We start from the raw sequence: 24,131 nt of genomic DNA on the forward strand, positions 1-24,131 counted from the left end.
GAGTGGTACCCTGTGCAAGTATACCCATGGGAAACCCACTTTTGTTACTCTTGTGATTAGTTTTATGTTGCTCTTGGCACTTTTTGAGGCAGCGCGGGGAAATCCCTTTGTCTCCGGCTCTGGATGTCCCATTGTTTACACCCGGGATCAGCTGCTTGGACTAAGAGACATAATGTACAGTGGGCCGGGTCCCCGCTATGCTGAGCACCTGAACGTACCTGCAGACATACGGAAGAAACAGAGAGGCTGCAGAGGTGGATGGACGAAGCAGAGAAGGACTTATATTCCATCTGTGGTCATGGGGAATGTAAGGTCTCTCCGCAACAAGACCAAGGAGCTAGCAGCGCTAACCCATTTCCAGAGGCTGTATAGGGGCTACAGTCTCATGTGCTTCACAGAGACGTGGTTGGATGAACATGTACTGGACTCAGTTATTAACATGGACGGCTTCACACTCATCCATGTGGACAGGATGCTGGCGGAGAGCAGAAAAAAGAGAGAAGGGGGGCTCGCTGTTTATGTGAATGAGAGATGGTGCAGCACAGCTCATGTTCACGTCAAAGACCAGATCTGCTCCTTGGACGTGGAGCTACTCGCGGTGAGCATGAGGCTGTATTATTTCCCACAGGAGTTTGGAAGTGTGATTACGCTCTGCGTGTATATTCCTCCCTCTGCAGACGCCGCCGCTGCCTGTGAGCAGATTCACAGTACAGTCATGCGGCTGTAGACGCAACACCCCCGCGCACTCCTCCTCATCACCAGAGACTTAAACCACGCCTTCCTCTCCGCCACCCTCCCCACGTTCACCCAGTACGTCATGTGTAAAACCAGGGACAATAGAATACTGGACCTTTTTTACACTAATGTGGAGGACGCTTACACCTCTGCCCCCCTCCCCCCGCTGTGATGCTCGGATCAGAATCTCATCAATCTGCTACCCCAATACACACCCAGGGTGAAAAGAGAACCAATACCCAAAAGGTCAGTGAAACTTTGGACTGAAGATTCCACTGAGAGGCTGAGGGACTGTTTCAGAACCACAGACTGGAGCATGTTTCAAAACTCTTATGGTGAAGACATCAATGGCCTGACCCAGTGTGTCACTGACTACATAAACTTCTGTGTGGAGAGCACTGTGCCTACCCGGAGGGTACGGTGCTTTCCCAACAACCACCCCTGGGTGACCACCGAGCTGAAGGTCCCGATGAACCAGAAGAAGAGGACTTTCAACTCGGGAGACAGAGAGGAGTAGCGTAGAGTGCAACAGGAGCTCCAGTGGAGGATCCGGGCAGCCAAGATGGAGTATGGAATGAAGATGGAGGAGCAGCTGGCCCAGAACAACATCAGGGACATGTGGAGATGCCTCAAGACTGCCTTCAGATTTGGGCAGGGTGCCAGCAGGACTGCAGATGGGGATTCTCAGTTCGCAGAAGAGCTAAACAGCTACTTTAACCATTTTGGCTCCTCTACGCCTGCCCCCCTGCCTGCTCCCAGGCTCTCCACATGTCTCCAGCAGCCAGCCCTCCAGTCCCTCTGACCCCCCACCTTCTACCACCCGGTAACCTCCACTGCACCCCGGACCTTGTCCCTCATCCCCCGGGACTGTATTCAGCACCAGCCCACCTCAGCTCACACCCCTGCTCCCCCCCCCACCCCCCCACTGTAACTCCGATCAAGGTGAGAGGCCAGCTCCTGCGGCTGAAGCAGAGGAAAGCAGCAGGTCCTGATGGGATTCCCCGAGGCTGCTGAGGACCTGTGCAGATGAGCTCTGTGAGGTCCTCAGCCACATCTTCAACATGAGCCTCAGCCTGTGGGTGGCCCCCACCCTGTGGAAGATCTCCTGTGTGGTCCCAGTTTCCAAAACACCGCACGCCAAGGAACCGGCCCACTACAGACCAGTTGCCCTGACCTCCCACCTCATAAAGACCATGGAACGGTTCATCCTGTCTCACCTCTGCACCATGGTGAGCGACACCCTGGACCCACTGCAGTTCGCCTACAGGCCCAACATTGGGGTAGATGATGCTGTCATCTACCTGCTGCAGCGAGTGCTCACCAACCTGGAGACCGGCAGGAGCGCTGTGAGAGTCATGTTCTTTGATTTCTCCAGCGCTTTCAACACCATCAGACCGGCACTGCTGCGGGAAACAATCTGGAGGATGCAGGTGTGGATGGACATCTTGCTGCCTGGACCATCGACTACCTCACTGACCGCCCACAGTACGTGCGGCTGCGCGGCTGTCAGTCTGAGGTGGTAAGGTGCAGCTCCGGGGTCCCCCAGGGCACCGTCCTCTCGCCTTTCCTCTTCACCCTCTACACCTCAGACTTCACCTACAACACGGACAGTGCTATCTCCAGAAGTTCTCTGATAACTCTGTCATTGTGGGTCGCGTGTCTGAGGGGAACGTGCTGGAGTACCGGTCAGTCATCACAGACTTCGTGGACTGGTGTGAGCACAACCACTTGTGTCTCAACATGAGTAAGACAAAGGAGATGGTGATCGACCTCAGGAGGAAACCACCACCTCATCCACCGGTGAACATCCAGGGGGAGGACATAAAGACTGTGGACAGTTTCAAATACCTGGGTGTTCACCTCAACAGCAAACTGGACTGGACTCACAACACCGACACCTTGTACAAAAAAGGTCAGAGTTGCCTCCACCTCCTGAGGAGACTGAGATCTTTGGAGTGAGCAGGCCTCTGCTTAAGACCTTCTACGACTCTGTTGTAGCCTCTGCTTTCCTCTATGCTGTCATCTGTTGGGCCCCGGGCAGCACAGAGTGGGAGAGAAAGAGACTGAACAAGCTGGTCAGGAAGTCCAGCTCTGTCCTGGGCTGTCCTCTGGACTCTCTGGAGGAGGTGGCTGAGAGGAGGGTGTTAAAGTTCAAATCCATTATGAAAAACTCCACTCACCCTCTGCACCGGACTGTAGTGGAGCCGAGCAGCTCGTTCAGTGACAGACTGAGGCACCCTCAGTGCAAGAAGGAATGATCCTGCAGGTCGTTGCTCCCTGCTGCTGTCAGACTGTACAAATTTGGATTTGTAAACTGTACTCGTTTACAAATCCCTGCACTAATGTCATCTTACCACATCTAAACTCCACTTCACATATTGGAAAGAAGATGCTCCTATCTCCCTTTCAATCCCAATCATGTTGCACCCATCTTCTGTGTTTTTTTTAAGAGCTGACGTAACGTGAAATTTTCGTCTGTGAGATCAATAAAGTTTATCTTTATCTTAATCTTAATCACCTTCCAAAAAGAGAGGCAGTGTGTGTGTGTGTGTGTGTGTGTGTGTGTGTGTGTGTGTGTGTGTGTGTGTGTGTGTGTGTGTGTGTGTGTGTGTGTGTGTGTGTGTGTGTGTGTGTGTGTGAATGAGAGAGGGAGAAAATTAAGGTAATAATTTGCATGAACATTACTGAGTGGAATGAAGGCAAAATAAAGAAGCTAGAATAACTTCAATAATTTGGCTAACTAACACCAAAACCTTTAAATTGGTTAAAATTAAGGCAAATGCTATTTGCTCAACTGTTGAGCAGATAAATATAATTTCTTACCTTATTCACCCAACCGTGATCATGTATCTGACATGTTTTGTGCATCTAAACTATGTTTTTTACACCACTTTTTTAAGGTTCTATTGTGGTGTGAAACATTGACACATTTAACGGCACCGTCTTTAATTACTGAGAAAAAAAAACACCACAATGGATGAAAACAAACTTCATAAGTATTTTGAACGGAAGCCTGTTAACGACGATGAAACAATTTTTGAACAAAATGCTGCTTGTTGGCTGTAAGATGGTGTTACTTTGACACTGTTCCCTGGGTGTGATGAGACAAACAGAACTGCTTCAGATCACAGCCCCTCTGCAGCCGGCGAGAAAATATCCACCTTTTTTCCCCACGTTGAAACCAGAAGTGAGCTTACAAGCGCGCTCATTCGTCGGTTGTGGATGGATGTATATGCTCGAGTATTTACTTTATTGAACCAACGGTTGGGCGAATAGTCCCTCCATAAAAATTAAGAGTGTGTACAAAACCACTTAATTAAATGCTTTGCTAAACTTTAGTCAGTCTGACTATAAGTGTCTTGTGTGAACTAAGTTGTGGCTGAGTTAGAATTTCTTTTAAAAAAAATAATGCAAATTGCTATTTTAGGATAACAAAAGTGAGCAAATCATTTGTTTTAGACTGTGGAATACTTCAAAGAATATTTCACTTCTGTGGGCTGATCCTCATTTTGCATGTCAAATGAATCAAGTTGAAACTACTCCAATATTTTATGACCAAAATGCCACCATGACTGCAGCTTTGAACACTGTTACAAATAGCCCTGGTCTCCCCTAACCGTTGTAACTGGTCCACTGTACCAATGAAGCTCACAGCTTTGACTGCCTAAAACAAACAAACAAACCAACATCACTCATTTGTTCTATCTGAAATTTTCATCCTCATTTCCACACCAGGAGCAACATTCAGACGGCTCGACGTCAGCTCACCTGGGCTGAAGTGGATCCAAAGGCAAATCAGCAGCTGAAAACAACAACCAGGAGGAGCACGCAGCAACCATAAAGTCCCAAAGTTCTTCAACTTACTCCAGCAAAACACACAGAGACAAAAAATAAATATGATCCAAACATCGGTGGGATTTCTGTTTCTGCCAAAAACAGCAGCACTTTGATGAATCCACGTTCAACTACAGCCATTAAATTTGGCGATGCTGATTATATTTCCTTAGCAACCATACACAATTGGTCAGTTCGCTGCACTTCAAGGGGCAGATGAGTGAGCGCCCAAGACAACAAATGATACGTTCTGTGCTTCTGTCAGTGGAAATGCGCTGTTGAATGAGAGTCAGTTGGTGGTGCTCTCTTCCACAGCATGTCTTTTTCCTGGTTCTCTCCCTCAGCCCCAACTAGTCCCAGCAGAAGACTGCCCCTCCCTGAGCCTGGTTCTGCTGGAGGTTTCTTCCTGTCAAAAGGGAGTTTTTCCTTCCCACTGTCGCCAAGTGCTTGCTCACAGGGGGTCGTTTCGACCGTTGGGGTTTTTCCGTAATTATTGTATGGCCTTGGGGCGATTGTTGTTGTGATTTGGTGCTATATAAATAAAATTGATTTGATTTGATTTAATAATTCAGATTACATGTAGGCACATACTATTAAGTAAAACTGACACTGGTAGTACTTTTTAAAAATATATATTTTATCATTTTTCCTCTCAACATCTGGGAGGGCAGCGCCCCCTATGGGCCAGCTGCCACTGGTGTCCACTATTAAATCAAATACATAGTAGTGAAATTAGCAGCATGGAGAAACCTAACAATAAACTAATAGATATAATAATCGGCATGTGAATGAAGTACATCCAAACATTCTGAAGCTGTGTAACACTTCATTTAATTTTGCTGAATTTCATCACCATGACATGAAATTATTTTCACGATTACACATTTCTTAATGCTGGTTATATGATCAGTTGATTTTACTGTCCATTCATAACCGAGGGAATTGTTTTCTCTTCCCCTTTGTTGTGATGACCAATCACAGCTCTTAGAAGACTGCGGTGTCATGCCTACCAACAGGGTCAACCCCGCCTCCTGACAAAAACAAATGTTTCTGTTCCCTCCTTGCTCAGAGTTGCTCTCAGAAACGATTCCTTGCTGGGAATCTTGAGGCTAAGTTGGGAGCTCTCTGAGGACTCTGAGATTCTTTGTGAATACAAGCCCTGGATCTTAGGCTTGAGCCAGGACAACCCCAAACCCAGACACTCAGATTTCTCACCCAGCTTCTCAAATGCTGCATTCAGAGCATCCACAGATTCTGCAAAGGTCACATACCTACCTTTTGCAGATACCTCATCATGTAACATTTGTTTTTTTTAAAGGGAAACAACCATATATCTAAACACTTATAATGTGGCGTCGTCCCCAGCGTGGAGTGATGGTCAGACTCTTTAACTGATGGTTCACGGTGTTTATTTTCACCAGCCTTAAGAACACTTGAACACACCGTAAGAGCTACAAAAGACAAAATAAAAATATCCTCTTTCACTGCAATGAACCTTCACCCAAATGAAATGATGTATTTTTTATCTGTTAGGAACTATATAAAAAAACAACACAATCTGAACTGGGTACGAAACGTGACCACAAAAAGAAGTGACCACAAACCTTGTGCCCTTATCAGGCAGGTGCTAATTTAAACAATATTGCTTTACAGGCACACGTTTTCTATACAGACACACTGACGACAAAACTTCAGAAACTTCTGGTTTTCAGTGAGATGCCTTTCAAAATAAAAGCTGCATATCTAATATCTTGTTATAACTGAAGAAATAACCTGGCCTAAAAGAACGCTCACAAAAATAAATGAATTAACATGAAAACCGACACATTTTAGAAATTGTCTGTTATGCAAAAGGTCATTTACGCTCCCAACAAATCATGACTGATTTTCATCACAATAAGAGAGGTAAAGCATAAATGATTTCTACACTCAGTATGAGCTTTAACACTTAAGGCTTGAGTTTATAAGAATGCCCAGAACCTCTTCATACTAAAGGATACTGTTGTGAAATGAAGAATGTGGTTAACCAGTCTCTAGGAGCAGGATCAGCTTCTGTACCAGACGGTGGACTATGGATGGCTTCCCAGAGTGCTGTCCATCCTTTCCTATCTTCTGGCGTCCAATCTGAATCTTTACTTTTCTCACCAGTCCATCTTTATCAGTCACTGTCTCTACAACTTATGGCCAGCTTCCACTCATTGCGAGACAGATCATCCGTCTTCTCCATCATGATATCACTGACTTTGAGACCTCTCCTTGGACTATGCCAGCGTTGTCTGTTGGCGATATTATGGAGGTACTCTCTTTTCCACTGACTCCAGAACTGTTCTGTCAGATACTGAATATGATGCTACCTCTTACAAACATACATGTCCTCTCTGATGAATCTGCCAGGAGGTGGTAAAGCTGCAACGGGTTTCATTGTAAGCAGCTGATTGGGCGTTAGTGGCTCTGGACTATGTGGATCATTCAGGGTGTCAACTGTGAGTTCACAATAGCTGCTGCTTCATAAAGGGAATGTCAGCAGAGAGGCATCATCCAGCCTGCCTGACAAAGGTGAAAGATTGGAACGAAGAACATTCCTCACTGTCCGGATCTGTCTCTCCCACACGCCTCCAGCATGGCTCGCATGCAGAGTGTTCATGCTGAAGTCACACTGCTTTTCAGCCAAGAACGTGGTCAGACGATTACCATCCACTTGCTTAAGAGCTTCATTGGGTTTGTTTTTAGTTAGATTCCTGATCACATTTTAGTACTGCTCCTCTTATGGCAATGAAACAACAGAGTCCATTAAAGAAAGCATCTCTTGACATGTTGTCAACATTTCAATATATAGCCCAGTCTCACATTTTTTTTCTTTTGTTTTTTTCGTCCTCCCGTCATGAAATGAGTCAAATTTTCGTGGCAGGGATTTTTTCTCTTTTCACTTTCTGTCCCTGAACACAACACCATGAACAAATATATACAGGAGTCCTTAGCCGCTTGTATGTTGCAAGAGATTTGGTCAAATTGAAAATGACTGCTGCACAGAATAAAATGAAGTCTCTGTTTAATAGGCGTTCGGAGGTGCATTCGTTTTTGCCTGGTGACCAAGTGTTGGCTCTTTGTCCGGTTATCACATCACCTTTTCAAGGGACGTTTAGTGGTCCTTACACTGTGCTTGAACAGCTTTCTGATAAAAATTATTTAATCTCAATGCATTCTTCTTCTTTGTCTTTCGGCTGTTCCCGTTAGGGGTCGCCACAGCAGATCAATCGTTTCCATCTCACCCTGTCCTCTGTATCTTCCTCTGTCACACCAACCACCTGCATGTCCTCTCTCAGCACATCCATAAACCTCCTCTTTGGTCTCCCTCTTCTCCACCTGCCTGGTGGCTCCATCCTCAGCATCCTTCCCCCTATATACCCTGGGTCCCTCCTCTACACATGTCCAAACCATCTCAATCTCGCCTCTCTGACTTTGTCTCCAACCGTCCCACCTGAGCTGTCCCTCTGATATGTTCATTCCTAATCTTGTCCATTCTTGTCACTCCCAAAGAGAATCTCAACATCTTCAGCTCTGCCACCTGTCTTTTTGTTAGTGCCACTGTCTCTAAACCATACAACATAGCTGGTCTCACTACTGTCTTGTAAACTTTCTACTTCACTCTTGTTGATATTCTTCGGTCACAAATCACTCCTGCCACCTTTCTCCACCCACTCCACCCTGCCTGCACTCTCTTCTTCACCTCTCTACCACACTCTCCATTACTTTGAACAGTTGACCCCAAATATTTAAACTCATCTACTTTCACCACTTCTACTCCTTGTAACTGCACTATTCCACTGGGCTCCCTCTCATTCACACACATTTACTCAGTCTTGCTTCTACTGACTTTCATTCCCCTTCTCTCCAAAGCATATCTCCACTTCTCCAGACTAGACTCAACTTGCTCTCTACTCTCACTACAGATCACAATGTGATCTGCAAACATCATAGTCCATGGGGACTCCTGTCTGATCTCATCTGTCAACCTGTCCATCACCACTGCAAACAAGAAAGGACTCAGAGCTGATCCTTGGTGTAATCCCACCTCCACCTTGAATGAGTCTGTCATTCCAACTGCACATCTCACCGCTGTCACACTATTCTTGTGTAGGTCCTGCACTACCCTAACATACTTCTCTGCCACTCCAGACTTCCTCATACAATACCACAACTCTTCTCTTGGCACCCTATCATAAGCTTTTTCTAAGTCCACAAACACACAATGTAACTCTTTCTGTCCTTCTCTGTACTTCTCCAACAGTATTCTCAGAGCAAACATTGCATCTGTAGTGCTCTTTCTTGGCATGAAACCATATTGCTGCTCACAGATCTTCACCTGTTTTCTAAGCCTAGCTTCTACTACTTTTTCCCATAACTTCATGCTGTGGCTGATCAGCTTTATGCCTCTGTAGTTACTGCAGCTCTGCACATCACCCTTGTTCTTGAAAATAGGAACCAGCACACTTCGTCTCCACTCCTCAGGCATCCTCTCACTTTCCAAGATTTTATTAAACAATCTGCCATCTCTCCTAGACATTTCCATGCCTCCATTGGAATGTCATCTGGACCAACTGCCTTTCCCGTAAGTTGGAGAGGAAATGGCGTCTCACTAATTTAGAAGATCTTCACTTAGCCTGGAAAAAGAGTCTGTTGCTCTATAAAAAAAAGCCCTCCGTAAAGCTAGGACATCTTTCTACTCATCACTAATTGAAGAAAATAAGAACAACCCCAGGTTTCTTTTCAGCACTGTAGCCAGGCTGACAAAGAGTCAGAGCTCTATTGAGCTGAGTATTCCATTAACTTTAACTAGTAATGACTTCATGACTTTCTTTGCTAACAAAATTTTAACTATTAGAGAAAAAATTACTCATAACCATCCCAAAGACGTATCGTTATCTTTGGCTGCTTTCAGTGATGCCGGTATTTGGTTAGACTCTTTCTCTCCGATTGTTCTGTCTGAGTTATTTTCATTAGTTACTTCATCCAAACCATCAACATGTTTATTAGACCCCATTCCTACCAGGCTGCTCAAGGAAGCCCTACCATTATTTAATGCTTCGATCTTAAATATGATCAATCTATCTTTGTTAGTTGGCTATGTACCACAGGCTTTTAAGGTGGCAGTAATTAAACCATTACTTAAAAAGCCATCACTTGACCCAGCTATCTTAGCTAATTATAGGCCAATCTCCAACCTTCCTTTTCTCTCAAAAATTCTTGAAAGGGTAGTTGTAAAACAGCTAACTGATCATCTGCAGAGGAATGGTCTATTTGAAGAGTTTCAGTCAGGTTTTAGAATTCATCATAGTACAGAAACAGCATTAGTGAAGGTTACAAATGATCTTCTTATGGCCTCGGACAGTGGACTCATCTCTGTGCTTGTTCTGTTAGACCTCAGTGCTGCTTTTGATACTGTTGACCATAAAATTTTATTACAGAGATTAGAGCATGCCATAGGTATTAAAGGCACTGCGCTGCGGTGGTTTGAATCATATTTGTCTAATAGATTACAATTTGTTCATGTAAATGGGGAATCTTCTTCACAGACTAAAGTTAATTATGGAGTTCCACAAGGTTCTGTGCTAGGACCAATTTTATTCACTTTATACATGCTTCCCTTAGGCAGTATTATTAGACGGTATTGCTTAAATTTTCATTGTTACGCAGATGATACCCAGCTTTATCTATCCATGAAGCCAGAGGACACACACCAATTAGCTAAACTGCAAGATTGTCTTACAGACATAAAGACATGGATGACCTCTAATTTCCTGCTTTTAAACTCAGATAAAACTGAAGTTATTGTACTTGGCCCCACAAATCTTAGAAACATGGTGTCTAACCAGATCCTTACTCTGGATGGCATTACCCTGACCTCTAGTAATACTGTGAGAAATCTTGGAGTCATTTTTGATCAGGATATGTCATTCAAAGCGCATATTAAACAAATATGTAGGACTGCTTTTTTGCATTTACACAATATCTCTAAAATCAGAAAGGTCTTGTCTCAGAGTGATGCTGAAAAACTAATTCATGCATTTATTTCCTCTAGGCTGGACTATTGTAATTCATTATTATCAGGTTGTCCTAAAAGTTCCCTAAAAAGCCTTCAGTTAATTCAAAATGCTGCAGCTAGAGTACTGACGGGGACTAGAAGGAGAGAGCATATCTCACCCATATTGGCCTCTCTTCATTGGCTTCCTGTTAATTCTAGAATAGAATTTAAAATTCTTCTTCTTACTTATAAGGTTTTGAATAATCAGGTCCCATCTTATCTTAGGGACCTCGTAGTACCATATCACCCCAATAGAGCGCTTCGCTCTCAGACTGCAGGCTTACTTGTAGTTCCTAGGGTTTGTAAGAGTAGAATGGGAGGCAGAGCCTTCAGCTTTCAGGCTCCTCTCCTGTGGAACCAGCTCCCAATTCAGATCAGGGAGACAGACACCCTCTCTACTTTTAAGATTAGGCTTAAAACTTTCCTTTTTGCTAAAGCTTATAGTTAGGGCTGGATCAGGTGACCCTGAACCATCCCTTAGTTATGCTGCTATAGACGTAGACTGCTGGGGGGTTCCCATGATGCACTGTTTCTTTCTCTTTTTGCTCTGTATGCACCACTCTGCATTTAATCATTAGTGATCGATCTCTGCTCCCCTCCACAGCATGTCTTTTTCCTGGTTCTCTCCCTCAGCCCCAACCAGTCCCAGCAGAAGACTGCCCCTCCCTGAGCCTGGTTCTGCTGGAGGTTTCTTCCTGTTAAAAGGGAGTTTTTCCTTCCCACTGTAGCCAAGTGCTTGCTCACAGGGGGTCGTTTTGACCGTTGGGGTTTTACATAATTATTGTATGGCCTTGCCTTACAATATAAAGCGCCTTGGGGCAACTGTTTGTTGTGATTTGGCGCTATATAAAAAAATTGATTGATTGATTGATTGATTGATCCTCTTCATAGCAGCCCTCACTTCTTCCTTACTAATCTCTTGTACTTCCTGATTTACTCTCACCACATCAGCCAGCCTTTTCTCTCGCTCATTTTCTTTATTCATCAACTCTTCAAAATATTCCCTCCACCTTCTCAGCACACACTCCTCACTTGTCAGCACATTACCATGTGCATCTTTCACTACCCTAACCTGCTGCACATCCTTTCCAGCTCTGTCCCTTTGTCTGGCCAATCGGTACAAGTCCTTTTCTCCTTCCTTACTATTCATCTTCTCGTACAGCTCGCAATATGCCTTTTCCTTTGCTTTTGCCACTTCTCTTCTCGCCTTACGCCACATCTCCTTGTACTCCTGTCTACTTTCTTCATCTCTCCGACTATCCCAAAACTTTTTCACCAACCTCTTTCTCCTTATGCTTTCCTGGACCTCTTCATTCCACTCAATGCATGAAAGGAAAAAGCAACAAACGTGTCAGGTCATGTAGATCTATTGAGACGCTTGACAGGTTTGGTACCTTGGACAGCTCACTGCTGCTGACCGAGGGGAAGCTGGTACTTTGGACAGTGCTCTTACAGACGGGCGTCTTAAGAACTCAGAGGTTTTGTCAAATTTGGGTGTGTTGTTTGGTCATTTGCCTAGGTGTCAGGCTGAACAGGTACGTGATTTGATAAATCACTTTCCATGTTTGTTTTTGAATATACCGGGGCACACACATCTTACTGAGCATGATATTGATGTGGGGGATGCTGGGCTGATTAAGTAACGCTTTTCCAGAATCAGTTTGGCTAAACGCAAGCATCTGGATGCTGAGGTAAATTACATGTTGGAGAATGGCATGGTGGAGCCAAGTGCGTCGGGTTGGGCGTCTCCATGTATTTTGGCTCCTATGTCAGATAATACCTCGCGTTTTTGTTATGATTTTCTTAAGCTTAATGCGGTTACAAAACCAGATTGTTTTCCTTTGCCGAGAAAGGATGATTGCATGGACCAGTTGGGTTCTGCCAAGTTTGTGAGTAAATCTGATCTCCTGAAGGGCTACTGGCATGTGCCGTTGTCTAAGCGTGCACGTGAGGTGTCTGTGTTTATTACTCCATCAGGCTTGTTTTCTTACACAGTGATGCTGTTTGGACTTAGAAATGCACCGGCTATGTTCCAACAGTTGATGAATGCTGTTGTGGGTGATATGTCTGGTTGTGTGGTGTATCTGGATGATGTGGTGGTTTTTTCTGACACATGGGAAGAGGATTTGGAGCACATGGAGTAGCTTTTCACTCATCTGTTGGGGGCGAGGCTGACTGTCAATCTTGCAAAATGTGAGTTTGTGAGGGCAACTGTTACCTACTTGGGTCGTGTAGTTGGTCAGAGGGGAAGTTTGCCCTGTTGCAGCTAAAGTTCAAGCAGTGGAGGAATTTCCAGTTCCCAGTACTAAAAGAGAACTTGTGGTTTTCTTGGACTGGAAAAAGAGACACGCGTTAATTTTGGCCTTGAAGCACTTTGAGGTGTATTTGGGTGGTGTGGCCAAAATTACTGTATATACCAATCATAATCCACTCACGTTTTTGGTCTCGGTTAAAGTGCCTAACTTGCGTTTGGTGCGTTGGTCCTTGTACCTTCAGGCATATAATCTGGACATAAAATATATTGAAATGCCGTCTTTTTAAAATCCTTACGCAAACTTTATTATAAAATAAAAAGATAAAATAAAAGAGTGAACGGACGTGGCGAGACGAACCCAGACCAGAACCAGAACCAGAACCAGGACCAAGACCAGGATCAGGATCAGACGCAGCCACTCCCCGACCTGCAATCCAGGAAAGAGAGACAGAGAGGAGGAGCCAGAAGGAGAGAGAGCGAGAAGGCAGAAACTCCCTCCTTTTATAGCTCCCCTAACAGGAAGTCTAATCAGCACCTCCCAGGTGGCCAAGACCTCAAGACACACAACAGACACATTAAACAACACACAAATACCAGGTTTTCTTTTCCCTTAATATATTTTATGTCCAGATTATATGCCTGAAGGTACAAGGACCAACGAACCAAATGCAAGTTAGGCACTTTAACCGAGAGCAAAAACGTGAGTGGATTATGATCGGTATATACAGTAATTTTGGCCCCACCACCCAAATACACCTCAAAGTGCTTCAAGGCCAAAATTACCGCAAGTGTCTCATTTTCCACAGTTGAGTAATTTAGCTGATGTTTATCAAATTTCTTTGAAAAATAGCTGACAGGTCTATCCACACCCGAACTATCCAACTGCATCAGGACTGCTCCAGCCCCCACATGACTTGCGTCCACGTACAACTAAAATGGTTTGTTTAAATGTGGGGCAGCCAACACCGGATCTGCACAGAGGAGCTTCTTCACACTCTCAAATGCCTGCTGAGAAGGAGAAGACCAGACAAATTTAGCATCATTGCTTCGCGTTAATGGCGCAACCACTGAGGAAAAGTTCTTACAGAAACAACGATAATACCCGACCAGTCCAAGAAAATGCATAAGTTCTCCTTTAGTACTGGTAACCGGAAATTCCTCCACTGCTTGAACTTTAGCTGCAACAGGGCAAACTTCCACCCCTGACCAACCTACATGACCCAAGTAGGTAACAGCTGCCGATGCAAACTCACATTTTGCAAGATTCGCCATTCTTCATCGCCCGCAGGGGCGGGGTTCTTCTTTGTCAACAAAAACACAAATCACTCCATCCATGTATCGATTATCGTGGGCTTAACAACATCACTGTGAAAAACCGTTATCCACTGCCTCTCATCTCCACTGATTTTGAATTGTTAGACGGAGCGAAAATATTTATCAGACTTGATCTCTGCAACGCATATCATTTGGTCCCGATAACAGAAGGAGATAAGTGGAAAACTGCTTTTAATACACCTTCAGGCCATTATGAGTACCTAGTTATCAATCAATCAATCAACTTTTTTCTTGTATAGCGCCAAATCACAACAAACAGTTGCCCCAAGGCACTCCACATTGCAAGGCAAGGCCATACAATAATTATGAAACACAGTCTACGTCTAAAGCAACATAACCAAGGGATGGTCCAGGGTCACCCGATCCAGCCCTAACTATAAGCCTTAGCGAAAAGGAAAGTTTTAAGCCTAATCTTAAAAGTAGAGAGGGTATCTGTCTCCCTGATCTGAATTGGGAGCTGGTTCCACAGGAGAGGAGCCTGAAAGCTGAAGGCTCTGCCTCCCATTCTACTCTTACAAACCCTAGGAACTACAAGTAAGCCCGCAGTCTGAGAGCGAAGCGCTCTAATGGGGTAATATGGTACTATGAGGTCCCTAAGATAAGATGGGACCTGATTATTCAAAACCTTATAAGTAAGAAGAAGAATTTTAAATTCTATTCTAGCATTAACAGGAAGCCAATGAAGGGAGGCCAACACGGGTGAGATATGCTCTCTCCTGCTAGTCCCCGTCAGTACTCTAGCTGCAGCATTCTGAACCAACTGAAGGCTTTTTAGGGAACTTTTAGGACAACCTGATAATAATGAATTACAATAGTCCAGCCTAGAGGAAACAAATGCATGAATTAGTTTTTCAGCATCACTCTGAGACAAGACCTTTCTGATTTTAGAGATATTGCGTAAATGCAAAAAGGCAGTCCTACATATTTGTTTAATATGCGCTTTGAATGACATATCCTGATCAAAAATAACTCCAAGATTTCTCACAGTATTACTAGAGATCAGGGAAATGCCATCCAGAGTAACGATCTGGTTAGACACCATGCTTCTAAGATTTGTGGGGCCAAGTACAATAACTTCAGTTTTATCTGAGTTTAAAAGCAGGAAATTAGAGGTCATCCATGTCTTTATGTCTGTAAGACAATCCTGCAGTTTAGCTAATTGGTGCGTATCCTCTGGCTTCATGGATAGATAAAGCTGGGTATCATCTGCGTAACAATGAAAATTTAAGCAATACCGTCTAATAATACTGCCCTAAGGGAAGCATGTATAAAGTGAATAAAATTGGTCCTAGCACAGAACCTTGTGGAACTCCATAATTAACTTTAGTCTGTGAAGAAGATTCCCCATTTACATGAACAAACTGTAATCTATTAGACAAATATGATTCAAACCACCGCAGCGCAATGCCTTTAATACCTATGACATGCTCTAATCTCTGTAATAAAATTTTATGGTCAACAGTATCAAAAGCAGCACTGAGGTCCAACAGAACAAGCACAGAGATAAGTCCACTGTCCGAAGCCATAAGAAGATCATTTGTAACCTTCACTAATGCTGTTTCTGTACTATGATGAATTCTAAAACCTGAATGAAACTCTTCAAATAGACCATTCCTCTGCAGGTGATCAGTTAGCTGTTTTACAACTACCCTCTCAAGAATCTTTGAGAGAAAAGGAAGGTTGGAGATTGGCCTATAATTAGCTAAGATAGCTGGGTCAAGTGATGGCTTTTTAAGTAATGGTTTAATTACTGCCACCTTAAAGGCCTGTGGTACATAACCAACTAACAAAGATAGATTGATCATATTTAAGATTGAAGCATTAAATAATGGTAGGACTTCCTTGAGCAGCCTGGCAGGAATGGGGTCTAATAAGCATGTTGATGGTTTGGATGAAGTAACTAATGAAAATAACTCAGACAGAACAATCGGAGAGAAAGAGTCTAACCAAATACCGGCATCACTGAAAGCAGCCAAAGATAACGATACATCTTTGGGATGGTTATGAGTAATTTTTTCTCTAATAGTCAAAATTTTGTTAGCAAAGAAAGTCATGAAGTCATTACTAGTTAAAGTTAATGGAATACTCAGCTCAATAGAGCTCTGACTCTTTGTCAGCCTGGCTACAGTGCTGAAAAGAAACCTGGGGTTGTTCTTATTTTCTTCAATTAGTGATGAGTAGAAAGATGTCCTAGCTTCACGAAGGGCTTTCTTATAGAGCAACAAACTCTTTTTCCAGGCTAAGTGAAGATCTTCTAAATTAGTGAGACGCCATTTCCTCTCCAACTTACGGGTTATCTGCTTTAAGCTACGAGTTTGTGAGTTATACCACGGAGTCAGACACTTCTGATTTAAAGCTCTCTTTTTCAGAGGAGCTACAGCATCCAAAGTTGTCTTCAATGAGGATGTAAAACTATTGACAAGATACTCTAACTCCCTTACAGAGTTTAGGTAGCTACTCTGCTCTGTGTTGGTATATGACATTAGAGAACATAAAGAAGGAATCATATCCTTAAACCTAGTTACAGCGCTTTCTGAAAGACTTCTAGTGTAATGAAACTTATTCCCCACTGCAGGGTAGTCCATCAGGGTAAATGTAAATGTTATTAAAAAATGATCAGACAAAAGGGAGTTTTCAGGGAATACTGTTAAGTCTTCTATTTCCATACCATAAGTCAGAACAAGATCTAAAATATGATTAAAGTGGTGGGTGGACTCATTTACTTTTTGAGCAAAGCCGATAGAGTCTAATAATAGATTAAATGCAGTGTTGAGGCTGTCATTCTCAGCATCTGTGTGGATGTTAAAATCGCCCACTATAATTATCTTATCTGAGCTAAGCACTAAGTCAGACAAAAGGTCTGAAAATTCACAGAGAAACTCACAGTAACGACCAGGTGGACGATAGATAATAACAAATAAAACTGTTTTTTGGGACTTCCAATTTGGATGGACAAGACTAAGAGACAAGCTTTCAAATGAATTAAAGCTCTGTCTAGGTTTTTGATTAATTAATAAGCTGGAATGGAAGATTGCTGCTAATCCTCCGCCCCGGCCCGTGCTACGGGCATTCTGACAGTTAGTGTGACTCGGGGGTGTTGACTCATTTAAACTAACATATTCATCCTGCTGTAACCAAGTTTCTGTTAGGCAGAATAAATCAATACGTTGATCAATTATTATATCATTTACCAACAGGGACTTAGAAGAAAGAGACCTAATGTTTAATAGACCACATTTAACTGTTTTAGTCTGTGGTGCAATTGAAGGTGCTATATTATTTTTTCTTTTTGAATTTTTATGCTTAAATAGATTTTTGCTAGTTATTGGTGGTCTGGGAGCAGGCACCGTCTCTACGGGGATGGGGTAATAGGGGGATGGCAGGGGGAGAGAAGCTGCAGAGAGGTGTATAAGACCACAGCTCTGCCTCCTGGTCCCAACGCTAGACAGTCACAGTTTGGAGGATCCCAAAAAATTGGCCAGATTTCTAGAAATGAGAGCTGCTCCCTCTAAAGTGGGATGGATGCCGTCTCTCCTAACAAGACCAGGTTTTCCCCAGAAGCTTTGCCAATTATCAATGAAGCCCACCTCATTTTTTGGACACCACTCAGACAGCCAGCAATTCAAGGAGAACATGCGGCTAAACATGTCACTCCCGGTCTGATTGGGGAGGGGCCCAGAGAAAACAACAGAGTCCGACATTGTTTTTGCAAAGTTACACACCGATTCAATGTTAATTTTAGTGACCTCCGATTGGCGTAACCGAGTGTCATTACTGCCGACGTGAATTACAATCTTACCAAATTTACGCTTAGCCTTAGCCAGCAATTTCAAATGTCCTTCGATGTCGCCTGCTCTGGCCCCCGGAAGACAATTGACAATGGTTGCTGGTGTCGTAGTTATGGCATTTGGCCTCACCAATGTTCCCGCAGGGTTCCAGAACTTGGTGAACGACATACTGCGTGAATTCTTAAACAAATTAATTTTCATGTACCTCGATGATATACTGAGCTTCTCTAAAAACGCTTGACCTGAAAACCCACACTGAACATGTCCCTAATAAAGTGGCTGCTGTGCAAGACTGGACTGTTCCCTCCTTACATAAGGAGCTACAAAGGTTCCTGGGCTTTGCCAATTTTTATTGAAAATTCATATGAAATTTCAATATGGCTGTGACTCCATTACATGGGGTCACGTTGTCCATCCGGCCATTTGTCTGGACACCGAGTGTGAGGAGGCTTTCAGGGTTCAAAAGAATCGCTTTACTGCAGCCCTCGTGCTGATTCAGATTCAGACAACTTTATTGATCCCTAAAAGGGCAATTAATTTCACACCCAATTACCTCAGACAAAAATACAGCAATTAATCAATTATTACTAGTTGAACGTAATAATGGCACACATCAGAATTGAAACAACCGCACATATACATGTGATTGTTTATGTACACTGAACTATGAAACAGTCCATCATCCGAACTGAGGCAATGTGAGTGTGGGGGGGCTGCAGCAGCACATGGCCACGCAGCCAAGCTTGGGGGGAATGGGGAGCTGCTGCAGCTAAAGCCACGCTGCCTCCCGGAGGGGGAAGGGAGTGGCACAAGCGGGGGCTGGGATGGGGGGTGGGGACAGAAACACAAGGGGGGTAATAGGGATGGAGGGAGGGAGACGTGCATCGTGTGCTGATGAGTTAAGTTTGTGTCAGTTTCTGTCCGTGTGTGTGTAAATTCTGACTTTGCTAGGCAACAGCAGGCTGGGGTGCGGGGGGGGGGGGTAGATAGATAAGGGGGAGCCGAATGTCTTCACTAAGGCCATAAAGCCTTCTGGGGGATATGCAGGGCATTTGACCTTCAGAAGCCAATAAGGCTGTCATGTTGATGTTAGGCGGAGAGATACAGAATTCCATTTACTGCACCTCTGACCATCTAGAGTCCAAATTTATGAAGAATATTCTCCGGTCCTCAGTAGCACATTCCTTTGCAATGCAGCGATATGCTACAAAATGGTCTCCATTTTGCGTTTGAGTTCAAGAGTTATGCAGTCTGAGATTGCATTGCCTTGCCCAACTCATTAATCATGACAGACAGATGAGGGGATGAAATTTTGGTAGCAGCCATCTTGCTAATATTCCTGTGGGTCAGGGCAGCACACAAACCAATCAGTGTCAAACCTCCCATCATAAACGGGAATAGAAGTAAATCCTCAATGTCTTCCAAAGAGAGTGGAGCCAAGCACGCCACACACCATTTCTCCCAGGCATCGAGAACATAGCCCGCAGGGTAGGTTCCATCAGGGCACACAGGGTCCCCCAGCCCTGGTTTCCTTGTCGAAATAATGGTGTCAATAGTGTTCAGAGACCAGCTGATCAATTCCATGGTTAATCCAAATCTTAATTTGAAGAATTCATGGTCTGGTGAAGCTGGGACTTTGAAGGTCGAAGTAGAGATAGATAACAGAAAAAGAGGAGAGGAGAGGGGAGGAATGTGACCACCCTTGCCTGAGTCCCAAGCTGCTCCTCCCCGACCCCGCTCGACAGTTCGTGGTTGAGGTTGATGCTTCCAATATTGGAGTGGGTGCAGTCCTCTCGCAGCATAAACCCACTGACAGTAGGTTGCATCTGCGCACCTATGTGTCCAAGAAGCTGAGCGCTGCAGAGCATAATTACAGCATCGGTGGCTGCGAACTGTTGTTGGTGAAAGTGGCCTTGGAGGAGTGGTGACACTGGTTGGAGCAGGCCCGGCGCCAGAAAAAAAATATTAAGGGGGCAATGAGTTTATCACAGGGGCCTGATCGCCCCCCCCCCCCCCCCCCAAAAAAAAAAAGTGCACACCGGAGGGGACGTGCCTCTGAGCATGCATAATGTATTGAGTGCACTCCTGGAAAGCTCGTGTATTTAGGCTACACCGTTGTAAGAGACTGACTGAGTAAGAGTAAAGCGTGACGATAGTATTTTTTTAATTATTATTTGAACGTATAGACCCTCGGTCAAGTGATCTCCTGCATACCACAAAACCAAACCAACAACTGATCTGACAAACGACACGAGACAGTAGATTAACCCCACATACAGCCCTCCATCACAAGCGCAAGCAAACACAGTGCAACTGGGCATGACAGTCACACAACAGGTCAAAGATAAACCTTTCATGTACATATATTTACAACAATACATAACTTTACAACATGTCGTTCAACTTTATGTATTTACAACAATACATGACATAGCCAACTTATTAGTTGGCTATGTACCACAGGCTTTTAAGGTGGCAGTAATTAAACCATTACTTAAAAAGCCATCACTTGACCCAGCTATCTTAGCTAATTATAGGCCAATCTCCAACCTTCCTTTTCTCTCAAAAATTCTTGAAAGGGTAGTTGTAAAATAGGTAACTGATCATCTGCAGAGGAATGGTCTATTTGACCACTATTTGAAGAGCCAGAGGACACACACCAATTAGTTAAACTGCAGGAATGTCTTACAGACATAAAGACATGGATGACCTCTAATTTCCTGCTTTTAAATTCAGATAAAACTAAAGTTATTGTACATGGCCCCACAAATCTTAGAAACATGGTGTTTAACCAGATCCTTACTCTGGATGGCATTACCCTGACCTCTAGTAATACTGTGAGAAATCTTGGAGTCATTTTTGACCAGGATATGTCCTTCAATGCGCATATTAAGCAAACATGTAGGACTGCTTTTTTGCATTTGCGCAATATCTCTAAAATTAGAAAGGTCTTGTCTCAGAGTGATGCTGAAAAGCTAATTCATGCATTTATTTCCTCTAGGCTGGACTATTGTAATTCATTATTATCAGGTTGTCCTAAAAGTTCCCTGAAAAGCCTTCAGTTAATTCAAAATGCTGCAGCTAGAGTACTGACAGGGACTAGAAGGAGAGAGCATATTTCACCCATACTGGCCTCTCTTCATTGGCTCCCTGTTAATTCCAGAATAGAATTTAAAATTCTTCTTCTTACTTATAAGGTTTTGAATAATCAGGTCCCATCTTATCTTAGGGACCTCATAGTACCATATCACCCCAATAGAGCGCTTCGCTCTCAGACTGCAGGCTTACTTGTAGTTCCTAGGGTTTTTAAGAGTAGAATGGGAGGCAGAGCCTTCAGCTTTCAGGCTCCTCTCCTGTGGAACCAGCTCCCAATTCAGATCAGGGAGACAGACACCCTCTCTACTTTTAAGATCAAGCTTAAAACTTTCCTTTTTGCTAAAGCTTATAGTTAGGGCTGGATCAGGTGACCCTGAACCATCCCTTAGTTATGCTGCTATAGACTTAGACTGCTGGGGGGTTCCCATGATGCACTGAGTGTTTCTTTCTCTTTTTGCTCTGTATGCACCACTCTGCATTTAATCATTAGTGATCGATCTCTGCTGCCCTCCACAGCATGTCTTTTTCCTGGTTCTCTCCCTCAGCCCCAACCAGTCCCAGCAGAAGACTGCCCCTCCCTGAGCCTGGTTCTGCTGGAGGTTTCTTCCTGTTAAAAGGGAGTTGTTCCTTCCCACTGTAGCCAAGTGCTTGCTCATAGGGGGTCGTTTTGACCGTTGGGGTTTTTCTGTAATTATTGTATGGCTTTTGCCTTACAATATAAAGCTCCTTGGGGCAACTGTTTGTTGTGATTTGGCGCTATATAAATAAAACTGATTTGATTTGATTTGATAACTTTAATATCTGTCATTGCGGGCGACTGGCCGTGAACGGAGGGACTAAGAAAATGCATACCGCACGACAACAGCATGTTATTTGCATTATTATCACTTTTTACTGAGATACACAACACATAACGGCTCACTTAACTTGTGTTGGCTAGCTGGCGCGCGCTGCTCTCCAATTTAGCCAGTGCGTCCTCATCAAGCTGGCTGCTTTAGTTGCTGTTCATTGTCGTACTATCCATGAGAAAATCATCTGGAATATCCATATTGGGACCAAAACACACTTCTCGCATTTTCATCTTTTCCTCTGCGGACAGTTCCCCCCCGCGGACAGTTCTTGGGCTGCGCGCGCACTATGACGTCATTTGTTTGCGCATAGCGTGCGGGTATAGCCAGGTACGTCAACGTAAATCTACGATACCAGCCCAGCAACGCCCCGGTAAAGTGATAATAATATTGAATAACTAATATTTTGCTATATTTTCCAGTATTTCTTTTTCTTTCTTTTTTATTTTTATTTTTTTGATAATTCTCACATCCGAGGGGGCAGGACTGATGACGTAAGGGGGCGTCGCCCCAAACGCCCCCTTGTGGCGCCAGGTCCGGATTGGAGGAAGCACAAGAGCCTTTTCTAGTGTACACTGATCATAAAAATCTTGAATATTTGCGATCTGCCAAACATCTTAATGCTCGACAAGCTAAGTGGGCGTTCTTTTTCAGCCATTTCAACTTTGTGCTTTCATACCGACCAGGTTCTAAAAATGGTAAACCAGATGCTTTATCCCGTCATGGTGAACCAGTTGATGCTCCATCCGATCCAGAAATGATACTGCCTGTGTCCTTTTTTGTCTCTGCCCTCACTTGGGAAATTGAATCAAGGGTCCAATCCGCTGCTGATGGTGTTCAGGTGCCTCCAGGTTGTCCCAGTCATGCTCAGGGGGGACATGATCAGGTTGGGACATGATAGTCACTTCTCGTGCCACTCAGGGATAAAGAAAACCATTTTTGTGATACAGCAGAGATTCTGGTGGCCTGGGCTACCGAATGATGTTACTGAATATGTCAATGCCTGTCAGACCTGTGCTATGTATAAGCCGTCCAACCACCCACCAAAGCGTTGTTAATGCCTCTGCCTGTGCCCGCACATCCATGGTCTCATATTACTTTGTAACTTTGTAACCGGTCTTCCACCCTCTAAGGGTCACACTGTAGTTCTTACTGTGGTAGACAGACTGTCTAAAATAGCACATTTTATTCCTCTGCTCAAACTCCATTCAGCCAAGGAAACTGCCAAGGTTATGTTCACCAAGTGTTTTGATTACATTGTTTTTACCAGGATATTGTGTCTGATAGAGGACACCAATTCGTGTCAAATTTCTGAAGGGAATTCTGTTGTCTCCTCAGGGTTTCAGCCAGTTTAACATCGGGCTACCATCCTCAAGCTAATGGACAAACGGAATGCTTAAATCAAGAATTACAAAAAGGTCTCTGTATTTAAGCCTCCCAACAGCCAGCCACCTAGTCTGCTCAGTTACCCTGGATAGAATTAGCTCACAACCACCTGCCTTCTATATCAACCGGTTATTTGCCTTTTCATGCTGTTTATGGTCATCAGCCCTCTCTTTTCCCTTCCACAGATCTCAACTCCTCGGTTCCCTCAGCTCTCCATCACATTCTCCACTGTTGATGAACCTGTGAGAGGGCCAAGAGAACACTGATTCACACCTCTCAAGCCTATAAGTCTGTTGTAGATTGGAAAAGATCCCCCGCGCCCTCATACGAGCCCGGTCAGAAGATTTGGCTCTCCACTCGCCATTGCCAGTTAAAGGGACTGCCCAAGAAACTGGCTCCCAGGTTCATCGGTCCATTCCCAGTGTCTAAATTGATTAATCCTGTGTCTGTCCGTCTCCGTCTCCCTAGGTCCTTGCGTATTCATCTGACTTTCCACCCCAGTCATATCAAACCAGTCAGAACCAGCTTTTTGTTCCCTCCGGCTGTTTCCCCGCCAACCACCCAGTGTGTGGATGGTGGTTCAGTGTTTACTATATATTATGTATTATTATAATATATGTATCTTGACTGGGAGGGTTATGGCCCCGAGGAGCGGTCACTTTGTTCTTGATCCTGTCCGTATCCATGAGTTTCATGCTTTCCATTCCGCTGTACGAGCCGTGCATTTATGTCCTGCAATTCCTGACCATCCAGCCTGATAAAAGCAGAAAACT

At 44.1% G+C, this 24,131-nt stretch overlaps 1 long non-coding RNA gene across 1 annotated transcript; it reads left to right on the top strand.

Annotated features, from left to right (window-relative positions):
- The first annotated feature begins 7,076 nt into the window (after window positions 1-7,076).
- LOC117514844 lies at window positions 7,077-14,026 on the top strand. The gene is made up of 3 exons (XR_004561977.1): window positions 7,077-7,298; window positions 7,626-7,627; window positions 14,016-14,026. It is a non-coding gene; the product is annotated as an uncharacterized LOC117514844 (long non-coding RNA).
- Window positions 14,027-24,131: the final 10,105 nt, after the last annotated feature.

The sequence above is a fragment of the Thalassophryne amazonica genome, chromosome 7, assembly GCF_902500255.1.
Source record: "Thalassophryne amazonica chromosome 7, fThaAma1.1, whole genome shotgun sequence".
In the NCBI taxonomy this organism is placed as follows: Eukaryota; Metazoa; Chordata; class Actinopteri; order Batrachoidiformes; family Batrachoididae; genus Thalassophryne; species Thalassophryne amazonica.